Genomic DNA, 16,455 nt, shown 5'->3' on the forward strand with positions numbered 1-16,455 from the left:
GGGGTCATTCTCATTCAAACCACTACTGAAGTCATCGTCTATTCATGGGTACAAGGGGAAGGAAGCTATACTCACGTGGACAGACAGGGCTAACTGGATTCAGTGGGTTACACAAAGGGTGAAGAGAAAGAGGAAGAAGGAAAGAAGGATGGGGGAGGGACGGGGGAGAGGAGGGAGGAAGAAGACATGAAGTTGGGAGAGCAATACAGGGGAGGGAGGGAAAGTCTAGGAGCAGCTAAGGTAAAGAGAGGAAAGAGGAAGAGAATATGTAAATACATAGTATTTGCATATGAAATAATGAAGAAATTTCTAAATGTCAGACATTGACATTCTTACTAGAAACTCTTGACCAAAGCCTCTTAGGAGCACATAATTGTTCCAGACCCCGTGTCTGTGGTTAGAATAATTTTAAGCCATGGATTTTACAATCTCCAAGGAGATTTCCTGAGACTAATTTCCAGTTGCCTACTGTGGTTAACTGGCTGAACAGCGTTCCTTTTGAGAATTCTGTGGCTCTCCTTTCCTGTTGGTATAACACATGCCTGTTGGTATAACATGTGTCCCCTTCTCCAGAAAGAGTTCTGGGAAGCCAACAAAGAATATCATTTGGCGAAAAGAATGATCATCAAGAGTGTCATATGAGGCAGCTGCTTTGGATGGCACTGCATGCCTTATGAAAGATTGAACTGTAAAAATAATTAACTGTCAGTTAAGGTATCCCAGGAAAGCCTGAAGGCATCTGGAGTGGTTTCTATTCTCCAGGCTGGAGGCAATGAGACGATGCTGTGGACCTGGGGTTGCTCACAACTGCGGCTCTAAATCGTCCTGCCATGGATAAAAGTGCAAGGTCAGCAAGATCTCCAAATTTTAATTGTAAATCACACCGGAAAACTTTGTAAAATGGAAGGTTGACAGTTTCAGTCGTGTGGAGAGTAAGTCAGTGTTTACCTCAAGCCTCATTACAAGCCTCCTTTTGTTTGGGCCACCTTATGGAATGTAACTGTCATGCCACAGATAACCACAACATTTCCAGCAAACTACACAACAGAAAATGCCAACACTGAGAATCTAAGGGCAAGGCCAAGCTTTCTGTGGCCAGAAACTGCATTTCAAACAGTTTCTGGCTAGACCTAGATCTCATGGTGGCAAATGCAAATTATCACTTGGTGGGCATCCCCCAAACTGCCCCATGTTTAAACAGGAAATTCCACTGAACTGCCCCCACTCACTCCCCAAATCTCCAGGAACCAAAGCACTGGGAAGGTAGGGGAGCTGCCTTCTAACCCTGCCCAGATACTATGAATAATGCTTCAGTATTCATATTCCCTGTTCTCTTTCTTCTGCCTTCTGAATAATAAAAAAGTTTGCTGAACCTGAGGCTGGTTGCCATCACCATTCTGGTGTAATTTGTGGCCCTCTCCCACTGAGAAGGGTGTGGCTCAGTTTTCCAGAAATTTCCACAACAATCATGTTGCAGACTAAAAAAGCAACAATGGACATGAGCAAGCAAGCAATGGACATGTGTTAATTGTGCTGGAATTATTTATTTATATTTGCGGTATCTCTTTAATGAAGAAGGTAGACACATGACCTCCATGTTCTAAATTAGAGATTTAAACATTGTGGAGTTTAAGGTGTGATCCATTATATGATTTCAAAGGGAAGAACTTAACAAGAAATGAATGGAGATACACTCTCTTTTTATTCCTGCCCCAGATTCTTATGGCCTCTGCTTGCCCATTTCCTGCCTAGAATCCTCCTTCCATTGTTTGATAACGCTAGTTTGGTTCCTGCAGGGAATCCAAAGTGATTCATGCCTGTCCATGACATGTTTAAGGTGAAGGTTTGACTGTAAATATGGGGGTGGAAAAGAAAGACAGAGAGAGAGAGAGAAAGAGAGAGAGAGAGAGAGAGAGAGAGAGAGAGAGAGAAACAGAGACAGAGAGAATAGCCAGTGGTACCTGGAAAAGTTCAGAGCAGAGAAAACAAAGTGGACTGAACCTGACCATGAGAGAAGCAGGAGGAGAGCAGAGAAATGGAGAGAGGTTGGGGGAGGCAAAGAGAAAGGGCACAAGAGAGGGAAGTAAAGAAAGAGAGAGAGTGAGTACAGGGGAGAACAGAAAGAAATATTGAGTGTTAGAAGGATTATAAGGAAAATCAGTAACTAGGGAAAGGTAAGTCTTGAGCAGAAGGGAGCTTAGGTTAGAGGAGGAAGTGAGAAGAACTAGAATATTATCAAGGATTTTGAAAGTTGTAACAGGTACTTATGATACTAAAGGAGCCTGGAGGCCAGCATGGGCTTTTGTACTCTAATAGGTACCATAGAGAGCCATTTGTCTTTTCTGCCTTTGGAATTTGGAGAAATGGAGTTTTCTTGGAACCCAAAAGTTCCAAGGCTTGGTAGGTTCCAAACCTAGGAGATCTGAGAGTTAGTAATAGTCCCTGTTCCTCACACTGAAGGCAGAGATCAGCAAATGAGCAAGGACTATGTATGAACCTCTTATTCCAGAGACAATAGAATTGTGCCCGGGCTCCTAAAGAGATGTGACCCTGAGAAACCAAGTTGATGCTGTAGCTTCCTTTACTGGTCTTGTTAGCCCCGGTATCCTGAACAACACTACAAGACATTGAAGATATCCCCAGGAAAAGCACGGAGTATGACGCTACAACCATGCTTCCTCAGGACCCCACCAGAGTCTGAAGGATGCATTTGACTCCTTATGTCAAATTGAGTTCTCTGTCTCATGACAGTATTTCTTCTTATGGGAGTCAGTGAGAACACAGAAGGAACAAGACACAAAGAAAAACAGGGCATCTTCCTGGCCATTTCAAAGACTTTTGTTTCTTTTTCAAGGTTATTGTGTGTGGGTGTGTGGATTGTAGAGCTGCTTGCTAGGTGATAGCCTCCTTCCTGCTCCCTGGTGCTTTCTTAAGTTTAAATTAGTTTTCAATCAAGAGGCTCTTGTACCTTGCAGGGGAAAGCATTGTTTTTAATACACTTGTAACTAATGCTCTGGTCCTCGGGGAGTTTCAAAGGACCTCAAAGGCAATAGTTCTCTGCCCGGGAGCAAAGAAGCCATTACAGCTTGTAGCAGAAGATTTAATAGGTGTCATAATTTATCATGTAAACTGAAAAGTGTTTCTTAATTAAGTGCGTACGTTAATGAATTTTTTAATTTGATCCCTGTAAGTACCTTGCTATACTAATTGCGATATTCTACACATTAGTCATCCACTGTTGCCCTTGGCTATTTTGTACCCTGAGAGGAAAAGAAAGGGAGCTTTTCAGTTAAAGTTCATTTAACTCTTTCCACCCAACAAATTATACTCAGTCTTACATCGGGGGTGACAGCTATGATTGGATTTCTCTGAGCTCTTACAGAAGTTGTATGTGTATAAACAGGTGATGTGACTGCTCCATGGAATGGTTGGGGGGGAGCGGGGTTGTAGACATGAGAGAGAGAGAGAGAGAGAGAGAGAGAGAGAGAATAGCCAGAGGCATCAGATCAGGGAAAGTAGACTGAACATGACCTGCAGACTGAACCTCTGAACCTGGCCTGGGCTATCTGTGGGAGAGGGGAGAATAGCATAGCAGGAGGGTGGAGAAGAGAAAACACATCGTGAGATGAGCCGGAACTGAGCAGAGAGGGAACTAGAACATATAAAGACCAGCAGGTTTGTAAGGAGTATGAGCAGCAGGGGAATGGAAGTCTGTGAGCTAAAGGGAATGTAGGGTAGAGGAGGAGGTGGGGAGGGCTAGGATGCTAGCATGGACTTTGAAATGTGTAACAGGTATGTAATACTATGGGAGCCTAGAGGCCAGCATGAGCTTTGGTAGGTACCACAGGTAGTCGCTTGTCCCTTCTGTCTATGGTCAGGGAAATGACTCCTTTTGGTAAATGGGAAGGAACCCTTTTCACAAATCCCTGAGGAATGCTGGTTTTTATCTGACCACCAGAAATCACTCTATAGTTCAGGTTGAGCCCATTGGACTGCCTTTTGGAGTCTGGGGAACTGGGTTTTCTTCAGACCTACAGTACATGGAAAACAACTAAACCTTCTGATAGTTTTTAAACGAAAGGAAGCAGGGTATCTGACTACAACTGTGTTCCTACCCTTTCCCAGGGGAACATATCCTTCATTTCTCCAAAGACTGGGTGCATTTGTAAGTGACAACATGGAGAGATTGGGGGCCACATTTGCTCCTGTTTGCTATGTAATGTGTTAATAAATGGCATAGATTTGAATAACACTTCCCAAACTCAAAATTATTAAAGAAAATAAATTAAAACTTACTTGTAGCCACTTGCCTGGGTATTATGTAGGTAAATATAAATGTAATAATAAACAAATAATAAATATAATGATAAAGTGCTTATAGAATAATGTTGAGTCTGAAAGCATAATATTAGTAATGTTTTACTAAAACTATGAAAAAAAAAATGTCTTCAGGGAAAAGTATTTAAAAGCTGAACTGATCAGTCATTTTGGTGGCTGTTCTCCAGTAGTTCTCCGTAACTATTGTAGCTATCTGTTCTGTATCACCCAACTACAATGAATGTTCACAAATTAATAAGAGAAAAAGACTCACAAATGATTACTCTAGGAAGAAACTTTTGCTACAAAATTGATTTCAGCAAGAAATGTTCTTTAAATATCTATTATATAACTTTTTATGAGTTCAAATTTGTCCCAAGTTAAATGAGACACAACCTAGAGAGTTTACTAAAGGAGAATTAAGGATATAAACTTTCTAATTCTTGGCTTTTCTACTAAGTGGACACATCCGATTATTTATGAGGACGACTGCTTTGTAATAAATCGTATTTGGTTTACTGATTTAGAGACACACAATTTTCCCTCATGTGCTACCGCCAATGACTGATTTACAATACTGAATGGTACATGAACATGTATAAATTATGAAACAAGAAATACGACGATTTGCACAGGTACCAACCCCTTGTTCTTTTTTTTTTTTTTTTTCGAGACAGGGTTTCTCCGTAGCTTTTGGTTCCTGTCCTGGAACTAGCTCTTGTAGACCAGGCTGGCCTCGAACTCACAGAGATCCGCCTGCCTCTGCCTCCCAAGTGCTGGGATTAAAGGCGTGCGCCACCACCGCCCGGCTAAACCCCTTGTTCTTTGTGTGGTTACATATTACAAAGAATTCCCCAACTCAGAACTTGTTTTAAATCTCAGCTCTAGAACGGTCAGCAGAGGGGCTTTTATAAAGGCTTTCAGCTGAGTTTGTGATATGTCAATAAATAGCGTTGTTATAGAATACTCAGTCAAGTCTGAACATCAAATAAACAACAAACATTTTTTATGTGAACCTATTGCCAGTGGGGTTGGCTAAATTCGGCAGCTCTCCAGCTGATTGGAGGAAGAAGCACCAGAATAGAGTGGCCAACTCTTGTTTATCTGTTTGCTTGTTTATGATATATATGATGTATTTCCGTGTTCTATTCTTTAGGCAAAGGGGGGAAGCCCAGTAGCAAAATTAAAACACAACACCTGTTCCAATTGACCTTCATTCACTCAGACTGCGAAAGCGAACGTCTGGGACTCACTGTCACGATGCAGTGCCTCTCGAACCCTTTGTATGCATAAGTCATGACAGAATTCTTTAAAAATACAGAATTTTTTTCCTTGTGTGAAGAGGAGGGGGACTGGAACTGTGCCTTTTAACCAAGTTCTAGGCCTTTTTTGATAGTACTGACCCTTGACACAAATTTAAGGCAGGAAGAACATATATATTCCCTAACTGAGGTCTCTGGTCTCTGTTGGGTTGATAATATGAGTTGCTGATTCTATTTTGTATACTTTTTTAAAAAAAAAATTAACATTTCCCTTTCAATAAAAAGAGGTAAATTTTCTGTGAGCCAAGTCTTAGCAGTAGATTAGAACTCACATAATTGAGCATGATATTATAATGCCTCTCTTGTCTGGAGTAGGCAGTAACAGGAAGTCTGTGGAAACATCAGAACTTCAATGCCATTTTCGTTTACAAGATTTAGTTCTGGTCCATTAGGTCATTTAATGAGCACTTATTAAGTATCTACCATATACTGGGCACCATTGTAGATCAGGAAAGAAAATGTTTCAGCATAATCCATGAGCATATTTAAAATAGAAACTTCATCCATATGTTTGCTTGTGATCACTCAAGGCAAAACTCTCATCTTTATGGCTGAGTTGGCTTCCCCTTAGACCTTTTGAGTAGAAGTTACCTGTGCTTCAGGGTCTTCGTTTCATCATTAAAATCTCAGGTCACATTTCAGTACCTGAAAATTGTCTTACTCTCTCTCTAACACAGTCAGTGTTTTGTGACACTGTCATGTTATGTGAGCCACACTTTTCTTGTGAGTCATTTATACATTATTTCCCATAACTAGGCAACAAGACTATGACACTTATGGATAATGACCTTCCTTGTCTTTTCCATGGTGATATACCCTCAGAACTTATAAATTGAAAGTTTGTTTTCCTTAATCTAAACCTCAAATCAACCAAAATGTGCATTTCTGCAAATATATGTAAAAGTTTCAAAAAAAAAAAAAAGACAAGTTCTATAGAGTGTTGTTTCTTTGCATAAATCTATCTGGACAATTTAGGAATCATTCTCATCTAGTACATTATTATTACATTATTATTAGAGACACATTCAAGTAGTGTTTATATTAAGTTGGTCCTGAATATTTTTATGTTTAAATGGTTTATGTAATATTTTTCTAAATCTTTAAAAAAAAGAGGAAATTCCAGGATATGCTGACACAAAGAGGTCAAATTGTTTTTTCTTACACTCAAAGAAAAAGAAGTAGATGTGTTAAAAGGGGGAAATTATAAGAAGGAGGAAAGAGTGAAAAGAAAAGGGGAACATACAGCGTAATGCCATTAAAATACCTTCTCAAGTGGTAAGTATGGAAAAGATTGTGTATAGTCTCATGAGTTCAGGAGAGCACAGTCCAGCCTAGAATGCATCTGAAAGTTTGTTCACTGTTGTTTTTTGTTATAAAATGTTTCAAAAATCATCCTGTGATCTTATGTTGTATATTTAGATATTCATTATTCTTTCTAGAATTAAAGCTATGGGTTTGATGATTGACCGGACTAACCAGTCTTAGCGTTATAATTAAGGCCAGACTCTACGGAAGCTGGATTGCTAATTTGCTCACGCTGCCACCTAATCAGAATCTATATCTCAAATCCTGACCGCGAAGCCCCAGAAGTTATTGGTCTAATTATTGATCAGGCTAACAAGACTCAGAAGCACATCGTCCAGCACACTCTGAACAGTTGAAAACTCCATTACCACTGCCTTCCCACTGTGCTCTGAAGACATTATTGATTTGCTTCAGCTAAAGGTTCTCCTGACGAGCTTGTGCATGCAATTAAGAGGATCACATGGGACATGTGAAATAGTCTAAAAACTTCTTAAGCTGGAAAACCTTGGAACACAGCCGTGACTCTCTAACTCAACTCTCCCACTCCCAAGCGGGATCTAGGAATCAATGGCAATGGCACCACATCCTGTACTCAATAGGGGAGAGGTTCCCGGGCTATCACTGAACCTCTCTTTGCAGAAACCCAAACATTCTAACCTCACATGTTTCAGAAAGATAGTGGTAAACCTGTTGTACTACTACTACTACTACTATAGTAGTAGTGCCTTAAAAATACGCACCAAAGAAATTCATATGACTTTTGTTTCTGTTCCAAAACACCACCTAGGAGCTCTCGGTGTTTGGTAGGCAGTTTAGTATTTCCTGGAAACAATTTTCCCTTTTGCTATCGAAGAACTTTACTGAGTCCCTTTGTTCCACCTTTGCAAATAGTCACATGGTGTTTCTCAGTAGATTAATGTGTGGCATCAGTGACACTACACAGCAATGTAGTCAATTTTGGATAAGGATTCTGTCAGGATCGAGCCCTTGCCAACACCCTCTTAGCAGCATTTCTGAGCAAATCATGAGTAATATAAAAGAATAAATTGACCAGTGTTTCCAAAATTAAGCAGGGACACAGACTAGGTAATGTGGGGTCTTGGAGTCTTGAGAGAACCCTTTAAACATTATTGAAAAGTCATAGTATTATATGAAGAAGGCTTCACTGACACCAATAAGTCAGTCTTAAGGAATCTCCAGAGACTCCAGGAATGGTCCTAGCCTCCGGAAGCAGAAGCAGGTGAATCTCTGAGTTTCAAGCTGCCCTAGTCCAAGATCCATGCCATCCAGGGATACACAGAGAGAGTCTGTCTTACAATAAATATATGTACCAATGAATGAATGAATTTCATAGGAAAAGTTAAGACTTTCGACAATTTTGGACACAGTGACGATGTCTAGGAAAACCCAAAGGTGCTACTGTTGTCATTTAATTTAGTATAAGGTGAAACCCAAACTACTTTGCATATAGAAAATAAAATCAGCCATCAGCAGCATGTTAATGCATGCCTACTCTTGTAAACTGCGTGGAAGAAGTAACCGCAGTAGCTGTAGCCAACATGAGCCCCATTAGCTCTTGGGAAGAAGTATAATTTCTCTTTTGTTTCACTTTAGTTCTAGATGAAATGGCATGACCTGTCATTAAAATACAATACGATGTTAAAATAATGGATAATAATAATACAAATACTGCAATTGAAAAAAGATAGGATTGGGGGAGAAAGGGTCTCTGGTCTTTTCCCTCCAAGTGAGACCAGGAAAGAATGAAAGGAGTTAGCAGTGAGAAGGCCTCCTCGCTACTCTCATAGGTAAGGCTTTAACACGAAGAAAGAGCCTTGGGTTCTTCACTTATCCACAAAGAAAATAGTTGTTATTGCTTCGATCACTGTCAGTCATTTAGAGGGATTATGTATATATGATTTATTATGTGGTTATAGTATTAAAGAACCAGAATCCAGAATAGAAGCTAAGGCCGAAAGTAAAATGAACTGCCTGGCTACTGACCAATTAGCGTTTATTTAAAACATAATTGACAGAATACAGACAATTGTACCGCACCATAAGAATCCCTCCCTATCACGCAAGAGAGCCACTTCTACTTACAAACAGGCATTGTTTCCACAGAGCTGAATTCAGTTTCTCCCTCCATTCCAACAGCTTTGCCCAACCCTTATCTAATAGAAACCTTCTTTGTTTGCCTATTTAATTCTGTGTGGTAAGATTTGTCCAGCATTGTTGCTCTAAAGAACTTCTTCCAAATTATAAGTCCTGGAAATGTAACAACATAAGATAGAAATGGAGCTGGGACAGTGAGGGTTCTCCGGGAGAGAGAACACAGCTTTGTATTCATGATTAGAGATACTAAGCCTCAAAATCTGCAAAACTGGCTAGCTAGAGCCCAAAGAGAACTAAGAGACCAATTCTAGTCTCAAAACTATGTACCTCCAAACCCGAAGCAGATGATCTTGAGACCTCAGGTCTGATGTTTCAGTTCAAGGTAGAAGACAAGGAAAACGAACCATCCAAGGAAACTGAGGGGTTTTGTTCTGTTCAGGAAGATCGTATGGAACCTCAGAAGGAAGGGCAAACTGCTTATTTCAAGCAGATTAAATTCAGGGGTCAAATAAATTTTATCTAGAAAAGCCCTTGGTCTAATTCAGAATGACAATGTCTGGGTGTACTCCATGACCCAGACAGAAAGAAACGAAATGAACAATCTCGGCTCTCATCAAGAAAACTGCTTTGATCTTACCTCCACCAAATATGCTTGAAAATAATCAGAACTAAGCTCTTCACTTGTCATGGACATACAACAGAAGTATCTATGGGGCCTTTAATGAAAACATGGAAGAATGAACAACATGAACACTTACTAGGAAATGTATGTAAGTGCTTATCAAGAAATCATTTTCTGTACTTTGGGTAATAGAGAACTCATTGCAGCCTATGCTAATTGTTCTTTTCTATTACAGCTTCACTTAAGTTATAGCAACTTTAACTAAAATCATTTATATACATCAATACATTCCAGCGTCTCCTGTACAATATGACTACCTACACGTTGCTTGCACAATACATGTTCATTCCTAAAGACTGGTGGAGATTAGGTATAATCTCTAAAATCTATGAGAAAAGACAAAAAACAATTTTGATATATTATTTCTCATGTGACTCACTTCCTCATGCTTTCTTGGACTTTAAAATGAAATTAACCACTGAATCATTTGCTGTGAAAACAAGCAAAGTCGAGGTTAGAAACTGGTAACTGATGGATGCTACTATGTTCAAAGTCACTGGAAATCATTGTTTCCCATGTTTTACTACAAATTTTCATGGAAGTAAGAGATTCCATTTGCTTACTACACATCAAAGCATATTGGTCTCTTTCTTGGTCCTTTTAACTTCCCTCCCAACTTTATGCCATAGGAATTACTTACAGCTACCTTCCATGTCAAGGACATGGGAAAATTGCCTAATCCTAATTTGCCTACAGCAATGACTTTCTGTACTCATGTTTCCTTCTAGCGTCTCTGATTACTGGGGAGCAGAAGAGAGTTTTCAGTTCTGTTCCTATTAATGTTTTATTTCCCAAGTTCTCTATCATGTAAACTTGACAAGTGTGCTTGTCCTTGATTTAGGCTAAATCATATTTGTGAAGCCAAGACCAATGTACCTACACACCAGTCTTGTGCCGCCCTTTGTTTCTTGGCAACCTGATTATTCCTGTGTTGGTGGATAAAGAAGAGGAAGGTCACTAGCAAGTTAGATGAACATAAATATTCTTTTCTTCTAAGTTAATGAAAAGAAAGGGAACAAAGTATTGACTCTGCATAGACCAAAGGAACACTAAAGGTCTGTGTAGAGATAGATATTTAAGGAGATTACCCTTGCTCTACTTCTCAACACCATGGGCGAAAATCTCCTTTAACTCCTTAGAGTTTACTACCCCCTGTGGATCCTGAAGACCCTAAGTCTCAGTGAGCTGATTAACAGACTCCGTGCAGTACTGGGCCTGAATCCAATAATTCTCTTCTTGAAAATTGCTGAACCTTGATGCATCGGCACAGCACATCAGAGAACCTGTCGCTGGCACTTGGTCCTCATTACAGCACAGAGAATTCAGGAGATTGTTTACATGGTTGGGGCATCTTCCTTGAGGGTGGCTAATTAGTGGTTCCCCGGGGCTTCTGATTTGGGGGCAGTCATCACCAGCTAACTGAGTGGGGAGTGTACCTAAGCAATTTCACCAAGTCAACTGACAGCAGCTTGAAGCGATATTAGCCTTGTTACATGAGGACAAGTGCTCTCCACCTAATGACACCACAGACTGGCATCCCTCAATAAATCACCACAGCATCTTTGAAAGCTGAGCATTGGTTCTAAGTCATTAATTTTAGCAAGATGTTTTGATAGGATGAAAGAAGACATTCAAATTGTGCATTCTTGAACTAAATTATAAAGAACAAATTCTTCTACTGTCCTGGCAAACCATTGAGTCCGATAATTATCAAATAAATCCCCTGAGAGTATCTTCTCATTCAGGACATGATGATGTAATAGTGGCAATACCCAGCCTCTACCTCCATAGAATTATCAGGATATGATGACTGTAACATTGAAACATACCCAGCTTCTACCTCTATAGCATCATCAGGACAAAAGGATGTAATACTGACATATATCCAGTCTCTACCTCCATAGAACTATCAGGACACAATGATGTAATACTGAGACATACCCAGTCTCTACCTCCATAGCATCATCAGGACATGATGGTGTAATACTGACACATACCCAGTCTCTACCTCCACAGCATCATCAGGACACAATGGTGTAATACTGACACATACGCAGCCTCTACCTCCACAGCATCATCAGGACATGATGATGTAATACTGACACATACCCAATCTCTACCTCCATAGCATCATCAGGATATGATGATGTAATACTGACACATACCCAGTCTCTACATGTATACAAGTGCTTTTAGAAGTTAGAAGACCATGTCAGTTCCCCTGGAGTTGGAGTTATATGCTCATGTGAATCGCCTGATGTCAATGCTGGGACCTGAACTCAAGTTGTCTGGAAGAGTAGTGAGGACTCCTAACCACTACACCATCATCCCAGCCCAGTGTGTAAAACTTTTGATGAAAGAGAATAGATTTCTAAGAAAGCCAGAGAAACAGAATACAAGTCTATGAAATGACATTCTCTAATGAAGTACAATTAAAATATCAAACAAACAACTGTTCAACATAAAAGAAAAAATAAATTGTTTTATTTAAAATATTCTTCAAAGACATATTATTTATTCAATAAAGAAAAGTTTAAATTAAAATGTATTCCAATTTAGAAATTTTTATCGATATACTCCTTGATTCTTGAATTCCCTGGGCGTTTGAAAAGCTTTCAACACCATTGATTCTATTCTTGTAACCTCTCAGAAATCCACTATCTCCACCAATGAATCATAAGAGGCACAGCGTATCTGGGACAAATAAAGATTCCTGTACTTAATGTTGTTCTTTGCCCATATGTTCCAAATAATGAACTGTTCTTCAGAAACACACAAGACTGGCTGCACACAACCCTGATAGCGACTCTGGCGTCCTGCATCTCCCCATCACCAATCTTCACTATTCCTAAGTCAAAACTGTGTGATTACAAAGCTTAAACAGCAATCATGTGCTTTTTGTGTAAATTCCACATCTGCCCCTGCAGTGACAGTGGCTACTGTATCAGACTGTGGGATAAGAAAGCAGACCTTTCTCTCTAGGCAAATTTATGCAGCCGGATTTGCTGAAGTGGCAGTTTATAAGTGTGCAAGTTAGGATGATATGTGATTAAAAACTAAATAAACCTCAAATATCAAATTAATTGACTTCTTTATATGACACCTATTACTTTCCTGGTGATCAGTTGCTTGTTTCATTATGTTATCACAGGATGCGCTGAGGGTACAGGACTCACATTAAAAACTTATGTTTTACAACAGCATTTCCTTCTTTACTTTTCAAAATATTTCATTTAGAAATTGAACACTTTTCAAGAACCAACTATGAATTCCTAAGTAGAAATAGTTCTTGTCCTTTGTTTCTTTACTTTGATTTTCAGAAAACTCCAAAATTTCCCTCTAATCAAAGACAAAACAGTCTTGACTCCACTTTGAGCAGAAACTGTTGTTTAACAAAAAATAAACTTTCCGACTGTGAATTTTGCATATATTTAATTTTCAACATTTTAAGTGAACAGATGATAACGTACCAGCAGATTTCTCCTCCACATGCAATGATTTTAACTGTTTCACCTCTTTCATGTTTTTTGGATTTTCTGAAATTTTTATTCCAATTATAAATTCCTTATGCTTTTATTTATTCTTCTCAATAGTTGAATTTTTGTTTGAAATATGATAATGTTTTATATTTTGGGTGACCGTATGCTGCTATTTTCTAGGACACTCCAAGATTAAATCTAATGTCCAGGCACTTATCCAATGTAGCACTTCTCCCTTAATTTTATGTTTTTAAAAGCAAGTATTGTCACTAAAAGTTGCATAAAATAACAACTTTCAGCATCACCAGATTTTTCCAGTTCTTGCTGTGATTTCACTTAGTTTGTGCAAGAAGCATGTGAAAAACAACATAGCCATAACATAACCATAACAACCTTATGGTTAAATATAAAGTATTCCATAATAACCCGTCTCTTCCCAATATTGTCTCTATACATTGTAACAAACGACATTATGATCCAGAATACATCCACTGTAGCAGATAGCATTCTGAGGCCAGCCAGACCTTGAGTGGAAATACCAATGTCCAGATAACACCTCTGGTCTTGAGCAATAAATAGTAGAGGAATAGTGTCATGGCTGTTCACTTTGGGTCTATCCAAGTGTGGTAGATGCTATGCCTAAGTCATCAGGTCATTAGTAGCTGGACTCAGAACAAAGATACAAGTAAGTTATGATGAAACAGCCTCTAATTACAATATTCATAATAAACAAGACGAGTAAACTTATTAAAGTTGTTCCATCTAATAGGAAGTCATGATTATTATTTAAATTTAAATCACTAAAATTAAATGCAATTAAAAATTCAGTTTTTCAGTCCCACTAATCACATTTCAAGTGCGCAAGAGCCATATCTGACACACGGCTATGGCACTAGACTAAGCGACCATAAACTTTTTCTATAATTGGCAATGTTCTAGAAAGCATGACCAATGCAATGCTCAGTGTAGGGGAAGTTTTGCCGAATGGGGGGCGTGTTTGTCTTGGGCTAACGTTTATATATAAATCTGGAGGCATGAGCCCCGCCGGTCTCTCTTTTTTTGTATCTCCTGTTTATTGTTGGATCCCTGGTGTTATAAGCGATTCCTTCATTAAAATTTGCTGTTTCATATTAAGCTATCCTGGTTATTCTGCCGTCTACACTTGGCGCCCCTTGAGGCTTTGCGGATACCCGCCCCGAATCAGAGCCTCCTGGGTGGCAACAGCTGGGAGCCAGCGCCCCCCCCCCCTCCGGAGGCCTCTCCCTCCACGCAGATTGTACCCTCTCAGCACAGCTCTTTGCCGGTCCAATCTGCCCAACTATGGCAGCAGACGCAGCTGAGATTACAGCTCAGTCTGCAGCACCTACCCAGACCACGTGAATATATAAAGCATTTATTGGTGGAACTGAAGGGAGAAAGAGCAATGAAATAATAGGAGTGTGGCCAATGCTCCACTTTTAACTATGGCTAGATCATATTGGAAGAATACCAATGAAGTGTGGATTTAGCAGTCTAGAATGGAGGGGAAAGAAGACTCCACCCATGAGGCTCCATCTCTAACTGAGGGATTATGGAGAGCTTTAGCTCTAGAGGAGAAGGAGTCCAGTGTTTTTTAAGAGTATGGTCCACCTTTCTCTAAAGGTTGATTCCACACCCAGTACAATATGTGCAGTAAGAACTGTATTTAATGGTTTATTTTTAAAACAGGAAAAAATACACAAAGTAGGTGAAGGAGGGGGTGGGAATATATCTGAGAGGAGTTAGGGAGTAATGTGAAGGAAAGTATTATTAAAAGTATACTTATGAAATTCTCAAATTTAATGATTCTTAATGAAATATTTTAATATAAACCTGAATCACACTATAGGTAGTCTATAACAGACATTCATACTCTCTAGATAGACTAATATCTTCAATAACTCAATAGCAAGCAGACAGATAGGTCAACTGAAACTGGGCAAAAGACCTGAACAAAGATTTCTGTAAATATATAAGATAAATGACCAAAAGTTTATGAAAAATGATTAATATTATTCATTATTCAGAAAATGCAAAATAAACCCAATAAAATATCCTTTCACATTTGCTAAAATACCTTCCATCAACACGACAAGAAATAACAAGTACTGATTAAGTGTGGACAAAAAGAAATTGTTATACACTATTAATGGGATGTAAGTTAATATAACCATTATGGGGGAGAAAGGTAAGGAGGTTTCTACAAAGTTAAAATGATCTATTAACTACTTTCAGATATACTCAAAGACTACAAAGTCAGTATATTGAAGAAATAAATGTACTTCTCAGTTTACTGCATATAATTCACAATAACCAAGATACAGAATCCACATATAGGCCTATCAATTGATGAATGGATAAAGGAAGTGTATCTCATGCACACAGGAGAGTGCTAATGAAGAATCCATAAGAAAGAATCCAACAGTAGGGGACTGGTGTAGGACAATTGTCTATATTCTGTCAATTATGTTTTAAATAAATGCTGATTGGCCAGTAGCCAGGCAGGAAGTATAGGCAGGACAACCAGACAGGAAGTAGAGGTGGGTCAAGGAGAACAAGAGAATTCTGGGAAGGAAGAAGCCGATTCCTTTGCAGTCCTGACCCATCCACCGAAGAAGCAGGATGTGATTGCCTCACTGAAGGAGGTACTGAGCTAACATATACTAGAATAATGGGTTAATATATGTTATAAGAGTTAATAAGAAGCCTAAGCTAATGGGCCAATCAGTTTATAACTTTGTAGACCTCTGTGTGATTCTTGGAGAGATAAACAGCTGTGGGACCTGGTGGTAAGACCGAAACCAGGCAGGAAAAAAACCCCAACAAGCAGGCCCTTATGTTACATGGGACAACACAGGTCAATTTAGAATACTAGTGCCATGAAATAAGACAGGTAAAGCCAAGCAAACATGATCTCACTTGTATGTGGAATCTATAAATGATGAACTGATAGAGGCAGAAGCAAGAGTCTAGGGAGATTAGGAAGATGCAAAAGAATGCAAACTTTAAACTAGATGGAACATTAAGTTCAATATATCTATTATATGGCAGGATGTGAGTAAATTTAATAATATATGCTATACTTTAAAATGACTGAAAGTGTAGGTTTCCAACTATTCTTTCCACAAAATTAAGTATATGGGACAATGAATACTGCATTTAGTTTGATTTAATCATTGAATATTGTACAAGTATGAAAACAAGGTTTCATACTAAA

The sequence above is a fragment of the Microtus oregoni genome, unplaced genomic scaffold, assembly GCF_018167655.1.
Source record: "Microtus oregoni isolate MIOR12 unplaced genomic scaffold, Mior012 000021F_ref0000039, whole genome shotgun sequence".
In the NCBI taxonomy this organism is placed as follows: domain Eukaryota; kingdom Metazoa; phylum Chordata; class Mammalia; order Rodentia; family Cricetidae; genus Microtus; species Microtus oregoni.